A 13,671-nucleotide genomic window follows, 5' to 3' on the forward strand; every position below is an offset into this window, starting at 1 on the left:
GTGCTGTAAGGGTCAAATAAAACTAATCAGTATGATGTGCACGCTCAAGTGGTTCACTTTGAAGCAAATAAAAAGTCAACTGCGTCGGCCGGGAATCGAATCCGGGCCACCTGCGTGGCAGGCGAGTATTCTACCACTGAACCACCGACGCGCTTGTCTCTCCGTAGATACAGTGTCGTACAGTGAAACTGTACTGACACAAGGCTATGACATACAACGGAGTGGATGAGCGAGTGCTGTAAGAGTCAAATAAAACTAATCAGTATGATGTGCACGCTCCAGTGGTTCACTTTGAAGCAAATAAAAAGTCAACTGCGTCGGCCGGGAATCGAATCCGGGCCACCCGCTTGGCAGGCGAGTATTCTACCACTGAACCACCGACGCACTTGTCTCTCCGTAGATACAGCGTCGTACAGTGAAACTGTACTGACACAAGGCTATGACAGACATCGCAGTGGATGAGCGAGTGCTGTAAGAGTCAAATAAAACTAATCAGTATGATGTGCACGCTCCAGTGGTTCACTTTGAAGCAAATAAAAAGTCAACTGCGTCGGCCGGGAATCGAATCCGGGCCACCCGCGTGGCAGGCGAGTATTCTACCACTGAACCAACGACGCGCTTGTCTCTCCGTAGATACAGCGTCGTACAGTGAAACTGTACTGACACAAGGCTATGACAGACAACGCAGTGGATGAGCGAGTGCTGTAAGAGTCAAATAAAACTAATCAGTATGATGTGCACGCTCCAGTGGTTCACTTTGAAGCAAATAAAAAGTCAACTGGGTCGGCCGGGAATCGAATCCGGGCCACCCGTGTGGCAGGCGAGTATTCTACCACTGAACCACCGACGCGCTTGTCTCTCCGTAGATACAGCGTCGTACAGTGAAACTGTACTGACACAAGGCTATGACATACAACGGAGTGGATGAGCGAGTGCTGTAAGAGTCAAATAAAACTAATCAGTATGATGTGCACGCTCCAGTGGTTCACTTTGAAGCAAATAAAAAGTCAACTGCGTCGGCCGGGAATCGAACCCGCGCCACCCGCGTGGCAGGCGAGTATTCTACCACTGAACCACCGACGCGCTTGTCTCTCCGTAGATACAGCGTCGTACAGTGAAACTGTACTGACACAAGGCTATGACATACAACGGAGTGGATGAGCGAGTGCTGTAAGAGTCAAATAAAACTAATCAGTATGATGTGCACGCTCCAGTGGTTCACTTTGAAGCAAATAAAAAGTCAACTGCGTCGGCCGGGAATCGAATCCGGGCCACCCGCGTGGCAGGCGAGTATTCTACCACTGAACCACCGACGCGCTTGTCTCTCCGTAGATACAGCGTCGTACAGTGAAACTGTACTGACACAAGGCTATGACAGACAACGCAGTGGATGAGCGAGTGCTGTAAGAGTCAAATAAAACTAATCAGTATGATGTGCACGCTCCAGTGGTTCACTTTGAAGCAAATAAAAAGTCAACTGGGTCGGCCGGGAATCGAATCCGGGCCACCCGTGTGGCAGGCGAGTATTCTACCACTGAACCACCGACGCGCTTGTCTCTCCGTAGATACAGCGTCGTACAGTGAAACTGTACTGACACAAGGCTATGACATACAACGGAGTGGATGAGCGAGTGCTGTAAGAGTCAAATAAAACTAATCAGTATGATGTGCACGCTCCAGTGGTTCACTTTGAAGCAAATAAAAAGTCAACTGCGTCGGACGGGAATCGAACCCGGGCCACCCGCGTGGCAGGCGAGTATTCTACCACTGAACCACCGACGCGCTTGTCTCTCCGTAGATACAGCGTCGTACAGTGAAACTGTACTGACACAAGGCTATGGCATACAACGGAGTGGATGAGCGAGTGCTGTAAGGGTCAAATAAAACTAATCAGTATGATGTGCACGCTCCAGTGGTTCACTTTGAAGCAAATAAAAAGTCAACTGGGTCGGCCGGGAATCGAATCCGGGCCACCCGTGTGGCAGGCGAGTATTCTACCACTGAACCACCGACGCGCTTGTCTCTCCGTAGATACAGCGTCGTACAGTGAAACTGTACTGACACAAGGCTATGACATACAACGGAGTGGATGAGCGAGTGCTGTAAGAGTCAAATAAAACTAATCAGTATGATGTGCACGCTCCAGTGGTTCACTTTGAAGCAAATAAAAAGTCAACTGCGTCGGACGGGAATCGAACCCGGGCCACCCGCGTGGCAGGCGAGTATTCTACCACTGAACCACCGACGCGCTTGTCTCTCCGTAGATACAGCATCGTACAGTGAAACTGTACTGACACAAGGCTATGGCATACAACGGAGTGGATGAGCGAGTGCTGTAAGGGTCAAATAAAACTAATCAGTATGATGTGCACGCTCCAGTGGTTCACTTCGAAGCAAATAAAAAGTCAACTGCGTCGGCCGGGAATCGAATCCGGGCCACCTGCGTGGCAGGCGAGTATTCTACCACTGAACCACCGACGCGCTTGTCTCTCCGTAGATACAGTGTCGTACAGTGAAACTGTACTGACACAAGGCTATGACATACAACGGAGTGGATGAGCGAGTGCTGTAAGAGTCAAATAAAACTAATCAGTATGATGTGCACGCTCCAGTGGTTCACTTTGAAGCAAATAAAAAGTCAACTGGGTCGGCCGGGAATCGAATCCGGGCCACCCGCGTGGCAGGCGAGTATTCTACCACTGAACCACCGACGCGCTTGTCTCTCCGTAGATACAGCGTCGTACAGTGAAACTGTACTGACACAAGGCTATGACAGACAACGCAGTGGATGAGCGAGTGCTGTAAGAGTCAAATAAAACTAATCAGTATGATGTGCACGCTCCAGTGGTTCACTTTGAAGCAAATAAAAAGTCAACTGGGTCGGCCGGGAATCGAATCCGGGCGACCCGTGTGGCAGGCGAGTATTCTACCACTGAACCACCGACGCGCTTGTCTCTCCGTAGATACAGCGTCGTACAGTGAAACTGTACTGACACAAGGCTATGACATACAACGGAGTGGATGAGCGAGTGCTGTAAGAGTCAAATAAAACTAATCAGTATGATGTGCACGCTCCAGTGGTTCACTTTGAAGCAAATAAAAAGTCAACTGCGTCGGCCGGGAATCGAATCCGGTCCACCCGCGTGGCAGGCGAGTATTCTACCACTGAACCACCGACGCGCTTGTCTCTCCGTAGATACAGCGTCGTACAGTGAAACTGTACTGACACAAGGCTATGACATACAACGGAGTGGATGAGCGAGTGCTGTAAGAGTCAAATAAAACTAATCAGTATGATGTGCACGCTCCAGTGGTTCACTTTGAAGCAAATAAAAAGTCAACTGCGTCGGCCGGGAATCGAACCCGGGCCACCCGCGTGGCAGGCGAGTATTCTACCACTGAACCACCGACGCGCTTGTCTCTCCGTAGATACAGCGTCGTACAGTGAAACTGTACTGACACAAGGCTATGACATACAACGGAGTGGATGAGCGAGTGCTGTAAGAGTCAAATAAAACTAATCAGTATGATGTGCACGCTCCAGTGGTTCACTTTGAAGCAAATAAAAAGTCAACTGCGTCGGCCGGGAATCGAATCCGGGCCACCCGCGTGGCAGGCGAGTATTCTACCACTGAACCACCGACGCGCTTGTCTCTCCGTAGATACAGCGTCGTACAGTGAAACTGTACTGACACAAGGCTATGACATACAACGGAGTGGATGAGCGAGTGCTGTAAGAGTCAATTAAAACTAATCAGTATGATGTGCACGCTCCAGTGGTTCACTTTGAAGCAAATAAAAAGTCAACTGCGTCGGCCGGGAATCGAACCCGGGCCACCCGCGTGGCAGGCGAGTATTCTACCACTGAACCACCGACGCGCTTGTCTCTCCGTAGATACAGCGTCGTACAGTGAAACTGTACTGACACAAGGCTATGACATACAACGGAGTGGATGAGCGAGTGCTGTAAGAGTCAAATAAAACTAATCAGTATGATGTGCACGCTCCAGTGGTTCACTTTGAAGGAAATAAAAAGTCAACTGCGTCGGCCGGGAATCGAATCCGGGCCACCCGCGTGGCAGGCGAGTATTCTACCACTGAACCACCGACGCGCTTGTCTCTCCGTAGATACAGCGTCGTACAGTGAAACTGTACTGACACAAGGCTATGACAGACAACGCAGTGGATGAGCGAGTGCTGTAAGAGTCAAATAAAACTAATCAGTATGATGTGCACGCTCCAGTGGTTCACTTTGAAGCAAATAAAAAGTCAACTGGGTCGGCCGGGAATCGAATCCGGGCCACCCGTGTGGCAGGCGAGTATTCTACCACTGAACCACCGACGCGCTTGTCTCTCCGTAGATACAGCGTCGTACAGTGAAACTGTACTGACACAAGGCTATGACATACAACGGAGTGGATGAGCGAGTGCTGTAAGAGTCAAATAAAACTAATCAGTATGATGTGCACGCTCCAGTGGTTCACTTTGAAGCAAATAAAAAGTCAACTGCGTCGGCCGGGAATCGAACCCGCGCCACCCGCGTGGCAGGCGAGTATTCTACCACTGAACCACCGACGCGCTTGTCTCTCCGTAGATACAGCGTCGTACAGTGAAACTGTACTGACACAAGGCTATGACATACAACGGAGTGGATGAGCGAGTGCTGTAAGAGTCAAATAAAACTAATCAGTATGATGTGCACGCTCCAGTGGTTCACTTTGAAGCAAATAAAAAGTCAACTGCGTCGGCCAGGAATCGAATCCGGGCCACCCGCGTGGCAGGCGAGTATTCTACCACTGAACCACCGACGCGCTTGTCTCTCCGTAGATACAGCGTCGTACAGTGAAACTGTACTGACACAAGGCTATGACAGACAACGCAGTGGATGAGCGAGTGCTGTAAGAGTCAAATAAAACTAATCAGTATGATGTGCACGCTCCAGTGGTTCACTTTGAAGCAAATAAAAAGTCAACTGGGTCGGCCGGGAATCGACTCCGGGCCACCCGTGTGGCAGGCGAGTATTCTACCACTGAACCACCGACGCGCTTGTCTCTCCGTAGATACAGCGTCGTACAGTGAAACTGTACTGACACAAGGCTATGACATACAACGGAGTGGATGAGCGAGTGCTGTAAGAGTCAAATAAAACTAATCAGTATGATGTGCACGCTCCAGTGGTTCACTTTGAAGCAAATAAAAAGTCAACTGCGTCGGACGGGAATCGAACCCGGGCCACCCGCGTGGCAGGCGAGTATTCTACCACTGAACCACCGACGCGCTTGTCTCTCCGTAGATACAGCGTCGTACAGTGAAACTGTACTGACACAAGGCTATGGCATACAACGGAGTGGATGAGCGAGTGCTGTAAGGGTCAAATAAAACTAATCAGTATGATGTGCACGCTCAAGTGGTTCACTTTGAAGCAAATAAAAAGTCAACTGCGTCGGCCGGGAATCGAATCCGGGCCACCTGCGTGGCAGGCGAGTATTCTACCACTGAACCACCGACGCGCTTGTCTCTCCGTAGATACAGTGTCGTACAGTGAAACTGTACTGACACAAGGCTATGACATACAACGGAGTGGATGAGCGAGTGCTGTAAGAGTCAAATAAAACTAATCAGTATGATGTGCACGCTCCAGTGGTTCACTTTGAAGCAAATAAAAAGTCAACTGCGTCGGCCGGGAATCGAATCCGGGCCACCCGCTTGGCAGGCGAGTATTCTACCACTGAACCACCGACGCACTTGTCTCTCCGTAGATACAGCGTCGTACAGTGAAACTGTACTGACACAAGGCTATGACAGACATCGCAGTGGATGAGCGAGTGCTGTAAGAGTCAAATAAAACTAATCAGTATGATGTGCACGCTCCAGTGGTTCACTTTGAAGCAAATAAAAAGTCAACTGCGTCGGCCGGGAATCGAATCCGGGCCACCCGCGTGGCAGGCGAGTATTCTACCACTGAACCAACGACGCGCTTGTCTCTCCGTAGATACAGCGTCGTACAGTGAAACTGTACTGACACAAGGCTATGACAGACAACGCAGTGGATGAGCGAGTGCTGTAAGAGTCAAATAAAACTAATCAGTATGATGTGCACGCTCCAGTGGTTCACTTTGAAGCAAATAAAAAGTCAACTGGGTCGGCCGGGAATCGAATCCGGGCCACCCGTGTGGCAGGCGAGTATTCTACCACTGAACCACCGACGCGCTTGTCTCTCCGTAGATACAGCGTCGTACAGTGAAACTGTACTGACACAAGGCTATGACATACAACGGAGTGGATGAGCGAGTGCTGTAAGAGTCAAATAAAACTAATCAGTATGATGTGCACGCTCCAGTGGTTCACTTTGAAGCAAATAAAAAGTCAACTGCGTCGGCCGGGAATCGAACCCGCGCCACCCGCGTGGCAGGCGAGTATTCTACCACTGAACCACCGACGCGCTTGTCTCTCCGTAGATACAGCGTCGTACAGTGAAACTGTACTGACACAAGGCTATGACATACAACGGAGTGGATGAGCGAGTGCTGTAAGAGTCAAATAAAACTAATCAGTATGATGTGCACGCTCCAGTGGTTCACTTTGAAGCAAATAAAAAGTCAACTGCGTCGGCCGGGAATCGAATCCGGGCCACCCGCGTGGCAGGCGAGTATTCTACCACTGAACCACCGACGCGCTTGTCTCTCCGTAGATACAGCGTCGTACAGTGAAACTGTACTGACACAAGGCTATGACAGACAACGCAGTGGATGAGCGAGTGCTGTAAGAGTCAAATAAAACTAATCAGTATGATGTGCACGCTCCAGTGGTTCACTTTGAAGCAAATAAAAAGTCAACTGGGTCGGCCGGGAATCGAATCCGGGCCACCCGTGTGGCAGGCGAGTATTCTACCACTGAACCACCGACGCGCTTGTCTCTCCGTAGATACAGCGTCGTACAGTGAAACTGTACTGACACAAGGCTATGACATACAACGGAGTGGATGAGCGAGTGCTGTAAGAGTCAAATAAAACTAATCAGTATGATGTGCACGCTCCAGTGGTTCACTTTGAAGCAAATAAAAAGTCAACTGCGTCGGACGGGAATCGAACCCGGGCCACCCGCGTGGCAGGCGAGTATTCTACCACTGAACCACCGACGCGCTTGTCTCTCCGTAGATACAGCGTCGTACAGTGAAACTGTACTGACACAAGGCTATGGCATACAACGGAGTGGATGAGCGAGTGCTGTAAGGGTCAAATAAAACTAATCAGTATGATGTGCACGCTCCAGTGGTTCACTTTGAAGCAAATAAAAAGTCAACTGCGTCGGCCGGGAATCGAACCCGGGCAACCCGCGAGGCAGGCGAGTATTCTACCACTGAACCACCGACGCGCTTGTCTCTCCGTAGATACAGCGTCGTACAGTGAAACTGTACTGACACAAGGCTATGACAGACAACGCAGTGGATGAGCGAGTGCTGTAAGAGTCAAATAAAACTAATCAGTATGATGTGCACGCTCCAGTGGTTCACTTTGAAGCAAATAAAAAGTCAACTGCGTCGGACGGGAATCGAACCCGGGCCACCCGCGTGGCAGGCGAGTATTCTACCACTGAACCACCGACGCGCTTGTCTCTCCGTAGATACAGCGTCGTACAGTGAAACTGTACTGACACAAGGCTATGGCATACAACGGAGTGGATGAGCGAGTGCTGTAAGGGTCAAATAAAACTAATCAGTATGATGTGCACGCTCAAGTGGTTCACTTTGAAGCAAATAAAAAGTCAACTGCGTCGGCCGGGAATCGAATCCGGGCCACCTGCGTGGCAGGCGAGTATTCTACCACTGAACCACCGACGCGCTTGTCTCTCCGTAGATACAGTGTCGTACAGTGAAACTGTACTGACACAAGGCTATGACATACAACGGAGTGGATGAGCGAGTGCTGTAAGAGTCAAATAAAACTAATCAGTATGATGTGCACGCTCCAGTGGTTCACTTTGAAGCAAATAAAAAGTCAACTGCGTCGGCCGGGAATCGAATCCGGGCCACCCGCTTGGCAGGCGAGTATTCTACCACTGAACCACCGACGCACTTGTCTCTCCGTAGATACAGCGTCGTACAGTGAAACTGTACTGACACAAGGCTATGACAGACATCGCAGTGGATGAGCGAGTGCTGTAAGAGTCAAATAAAACTAATCAGTATGATGTGCACGCTCCAGTGGTTCACTTTGAAGCAAATAAAAAGTCAACTGCGTCGGCCGGGAATCGAATCCGGGCCACCCGCGTGGCAGGCGAGTATTCTACCACTGAACCAACGACGCGCTTGTCTCTCCGTAGATACAGCGTCGTACAGTGAAACTGTACTGACACAAGGCTATGACAGACAACGCAGTGGATGAGCGAGTGCTGTAAGAGTCAAATAAAACTAATCAGTATGATGTGCACGCTCCAGTGGTTCACTTTGAAGCAAATAAAAAGTCAACTGGGTCGGCCGGGAATCGAATCCGGGCCACCCGTGTGGCAGGCGAGTATTCTACCACTGAACCACCGACGCGCTTGTCTCTCCGTAGATACAGCGTCGTACAGTGAAACTGTACTGACACAAGGCTATGACATACAACGGAGTGGATGAGCGAGTGCTGTAAGAGTCAAATAAAACTAATCAGTATGATGTGCACGCTCCAGTGGTTCACTTTGAAGCAAATAAAAAGTCAACTGCGTCGGCCGGGAATCGAATCCGGGCCACCCGTGTGGCAGGCGAGTATTCTACCACTGAACCACCGACGCGCTTGTCTCTCCGTAGATACAGCGTCGTACAGTGAAACTGTACTGACACAAGGCTATGACATACAACGGAGTGGATGAGCGAGTGCTGTAAGAGTCAAATAAAACTAATCAGTATGATGTGCACGCTCCAGTGGTTCACTTTGAAGCAAATAAAAAGTCAACTGCGTCGGACGGGAATCGAACCCGGGCCACCCGCGTGGCAGGCGAGTATTCTACCACTGAACCACCGACGCGCTTGTCTCTCCGTAGATACAGCGTCGTACAGTGAAACTGTACTGACACAAGGCTATGGCATACAACGGAGTGGATGAGCGAGTGCTGTAAGGGTCAAATAAAACTAATCAGTATGATGTGCACGCTCCAGTGGTTCACTTTGAAGCAAATAAAAAGTCAACTGCGTCGGCCGGGAATCGAACCCGGGCAACCCGCGAGGCAGGCGAGTATTCTACCACTGAACCACCGACGCGCTTGTCTCTCCGTAGATACAGCGTCGTACAGTGAAACTGTACTGACACAAGGCTATGACAGACAACGCAGTGGATGAGCGAGTGCTGTAAGAGTCAAATAAAACTAATCAGTATGATGTGCACGCTCCAGTGGTTCACTTTGAAGCAAATAAAAAGTCAACTGGGTCGGCCGGGAATCGAATCCGGGCCACCCGTGTGGCAGGCGAGTATTCTACCACTGAACCACCGACGCGCTTGTCTCTCCGTAGATACAGCGTCGTACAGTGAAACTGTACTGACACAAGGCTATGACATACAACGGAGTGGATGAGCGAGTGCTGTAAGAGTCAAATAAAACTAATCAGTATGATGTGCACGCTCCAGTGGTTCACTTTGAAGCAAATAAAAAGTCAACTGCGTCGGCCGGGAATCGAACCCGCGCCACCCGCGTGGCAGGCGAGTATTCTACCACTGAACCACCGACGCGCTTGTCTCTCCGTAGATACAGCGTCGTACAGTGAAACTGTACTGACACAAGGCTATGACATACAACGGAGTGGATGAGCGAGTGCTGTAAGAGTCAAATAAAACTAATCAGTATGATGTGCACGCTCCAGTGGTTCACTTTGAAGCAAATAAAAAGTCAACTGCGTCGGCCAGGAATCGAATCCGGGCCACCCGCGTGGCAGGCGAGTATTCTACCACTGAACCACCGACGCGCTTGTCTCTCCGTAGATACAGCGTCGTACAGTGAAACTGTACTGACACAAGGCTATGACAGACAACGCAGTGGATGAGCGAGTGCTGTAAGAGTCAAATAAAACTAATCAGTATGATGTGCACGCTCCAGTGGTTCACTTTGAAGCAAATAAAAAGTCAACTGGGTCGGCCGGGAATCGACTCCGGGCCACCCGTGTGGCAGGCGAGTATTCTACCACTGAACCACCGACGCGCTTGTCTCTCCGTAGATACAGCGTCGTACAGTGAAACTGTACTGACACAAGGCTATGACATACAACGGAGTGGATGAGCGAGTGCTGTAAGAGTCAAATAAAACTAATCAGTATGATGTGCACGCTCCAGTGGTTCACTTTGAAGCAAATAAAAAGTCAACTGCGTCGGACGGGAATCGAACCCGGGCCACCCGCGTGGCAGGCGAGTATTCTACCACTGAACCACCGACGCGCTTGTCTCTCCGTAGATACAGCGTCGTACAGTGAAACTGTACTGACACAAGGCTATGGCATACAACGGAGTGGATGAGCGAGTGCTGTAAGGGTCAAATAAAACTAATCAGTATGATGTGCACGCTCAAGTGGTTCACTTTGAAGCAAATAAAAAGTCAACTGCGTCGGCCGGGAATCGAATCCGGGCCACCTGCGTGGCAGGCGAGTATTCTACCACTGAACCACCGACGCGCTTGTCTCTCCGTAGATACAGTGTCGTACAGTGAAACTGTACTGACACAAGGCTATGACATACAACGGAGTGGATGAGCGAGTGCTGTAAGAGTCAAATAAAACTAATCAGTATGATGTGCACGCTCCAGTGGTTCACTTTGAAGCAAATAAAAAGTCAACTGCGTCGGCCGGGAATCGAATCCGGGCCACCCGCTTGGCAGGCGAGTATTCTACCACTGAACCACCGACGCACTTGTCTCTCCGTAGATACAGCGTCGTACAGTGAAACTGTACTGACACAAGGCTATGACAGACATCGCAGTGGATGAGCGAGTGCTGTAAGAGTCAAATAAAACTAATCAGTATGATGTGCACGCTCCAGTGGTTCACTTTGAAGCAAATAAAAAGTCAACTGCGTCGGCCGGGAATCGAATCCGGGCCACCCGCGTGGCAGGCGAGTATTCTACCACTGAACCAACGACGCGCTTGTCTCTCCGTAGATACAGCGTCGTACAGTGAAACTGTACTGACACAAGGCTATGACAGACAACGCAGTGGATGAGCGAGTGCTGTAAGAGTCAAATAAAACTAATCAGTATGATGTGCACGCTCCAGTGGTTCACTTTGAAGCAAATAAAAAGTCAACTGGGTCGGCCGGGAATCGAATCCGGGCCACCCGTGTGGCAGGCGAGTATTCTACCACTGAACCACCGACGCGCTTGTCTCTCCGTAGATACAGCGTCGTACAGTGAAACTGTACTGACACAAGGCTATGACATACAACGGAGTGGATGAGCGAGTGCTGTAAGAGTCAAATAAAACTAATCAGTATGATGTGCACGCTCCAGTGGTTCACTTTGAAGCAAATAAAAAGTCAACTGCGTCGGCCGGGAATCGAACCCGCGCCACCCGCGTGGCAGGCGAGTATTCTACCACTGAACCACCGACGCGCTTGTCTCTCCGTAGATACAGCGTCGTACAGTGAAACTGTACTGACACAAGGCTATGACATACAACGGAGTGGATGAGCGAGTGCTGTAAGAGTCAAATAAAACTAATCAGTATGATGTGCACGCTCCAGTGGTTCACTTTGAAGCAAATAAAAAGTCAACTGCGTCGGACGGGAATCGAACCCGGGCCACCCGCGTGGCAGGCGAGTATTCTACCACTGAACCACCGACGCGCTTGTCTCTCCGTAGATACAGCGTCGTACAGTGAAACTGTACTGACACAAGGCTATGGCATACAACGGAGTGGATGAGCGAGTGCTGTAAGGGTCAAATAAAACTAATCAGTATGATGTGCACGCTCCAGTGGTTCACTTTGAAGCAAATAAGTCAACTGCGTCGGCCGGGAATCGAATCCGGGCCACCTGCGTGGCAGGCGAGTATTCTACCACTGAACCACCGACGCGCTTGTCTCTCCGTAGATACAGTGTCGTACAGTGAAACTGTACTGACACAAGGCTATGACATACAACGGAGTGGATGAGCGAGTGCTGTAAGAGTCAAATAAAACTAATCAGTATGATGTGCACGCTCCAGTGGTTCACTTTGAAGCAAATAAAAAGTCAACTGCGTCGGCCGGGAATCGAATCCGGGCCACCCGCTTGGCAGGCGAGTATTCTACCACTGAACCACCGACGCACTTGTCTCTCCGTAGATACAGCGTCGTACAGTGAAACTGTACTGACACAAGGCTATGACAGACATCGCAGTGGATGAGCGAGTGCTGTAAGAGTCAAATAAAACTAATCAGTATGATGTGCACGCTCCAGTGGTTCACTTTGAAGCAAATAAAAAGTCAACTGGGTCGGCCGGGAATCGAATCCGGGCCACCCGTGTGGCAGGCGAGTATTCTACCACTGAACCACCGACGCGCTTGTCTCTCCGTAGATACAGCGTCGTACAGTGAAACTGTACTGACACAAGGCTATGACAGACAACGCAGTGGATGAGCGAGTGCTGTAAGAGTCAAATAAAACTAATCAGTATGACGTGCACGCTCCAGTGGTTCACTTTGAAGCAAATAAAAAGTCAACTGGGTCGGCCGGGAATCGAATCCGGGCCACCCGTGTGGCAGGCGAGTATTCTACCACTGAACCACCGACGCGCTTGTCTCTCCGTAGATACAGCGTCGTACAGTGAAACTGTACTGACACAAGGCTATGACATACAACGGAGTGGATGAGCGAGTGCTGTAAGAGTCAAATAAAACTAATCAGTATGATGTGCACGCTCCAGTGGTTCACTTTGAAGCAAATAAAAAGTCAACTGCGTCGGACGGGAATCGAACCCGGGCCACCCGCGTGGCAGGCGAGTATTCTACCACTGAACCACCGACGCGCTTGTCTCTCCGTAGATACAGCGTCGTACAGTGAAACTGTACTGACACAAGGCTATGGCATACAACGGAGTGGATGAGCGAGTGCTGTAAGGGTCAAATAAAACTAATCAGTATGATGTGCACGCTCCAGTGGTTCACTTTGAAGCAAATAAAAAGTCAACTGCGTCGGCCGGGAATCGAATCCGGGCCACCTGCGTGGCAGGCGAGTATTCTACCACTGAACCACCGACGCGCTTGTCTCTCCGTAGATACAGTGTCGTACAGTGAAACTGTACTGACACAAGGCTATGACATACAACGGAGTGGATGAGCGAGTGCTGTAAGAGTCAAATAAAACTAATCAGTATGATGTGCACGCTCCAGTGGTTCACTTTGAAGCAAATAAAAAGTCAACTGCGTCGGCCGGGAATCGAATCCGGGCCACCCGCTTGGCAGGCGAGTATTCTACCACTGAACCACCGACGCACTTGTCTCTCCGTAGATACAGCGTCGTACAGTGAAACTGTACTGACACAAGGCTATGACAGACATCGCAGTGGATGAGCGAGTGCTGTAAGAGTCAAATAAAACTAATCAGTATGATGTGCACGCTCCAGTGGTTCACTTTGAAGCAAATAAAAAGTCAACTGGGTCGGCCGGGAATCGAATCCGGGCCACCCGTGTGGCAGGCGAGTATTCTACCACTGAACCACCGACGCGCTTGTCTC

General features: G+C 50.2%; 2 non-coding genes across 2 annotated transcripts; both read right to left on the reverse strand.

Annotated features, from left to right (window-relative positions):
* Positions 1-3,342: 3,342 nt before the first annotated feature.
* On the reverse strand, positions 3,343-3,413 carry TRNAG-GCC (transfer RNA glycine (anticodon GCC)). The gene has a single exon. It is a non-coding gene; the product is annotated as a tRNA-Gly (tRNA).
* Positions 3,414-3,808: 395 nt separating this feature from the next.
* TRNAG-GCC (transfer RNA glycine (anticodon GCC)) lies at positions 3,809-3,879 on the reverse strand. Its single transcript has one exon. It is a non-coding gene; the product is annotated as a tRNA-Gly (tRNA).
* Positions 3,880-13,671: the final 9,792 nt, after the last annotated feature.

This window comes from Amblyomma maculatum, chromosome 4 (assembly GCF_055883805.1).
Source record: "Amblyomma maculatum isolate TAMU_Amacu chromosome 4, ASM5588380v1, whole genome shotgun sequence".
NCBI classification, from domain to species: domain Eukaryota; kingdom Metazoa; phylum Arthropoda; class Arachnida; order Ixodida; family Ixodidae; genus Amblyomma; species Amblyomma maculatum.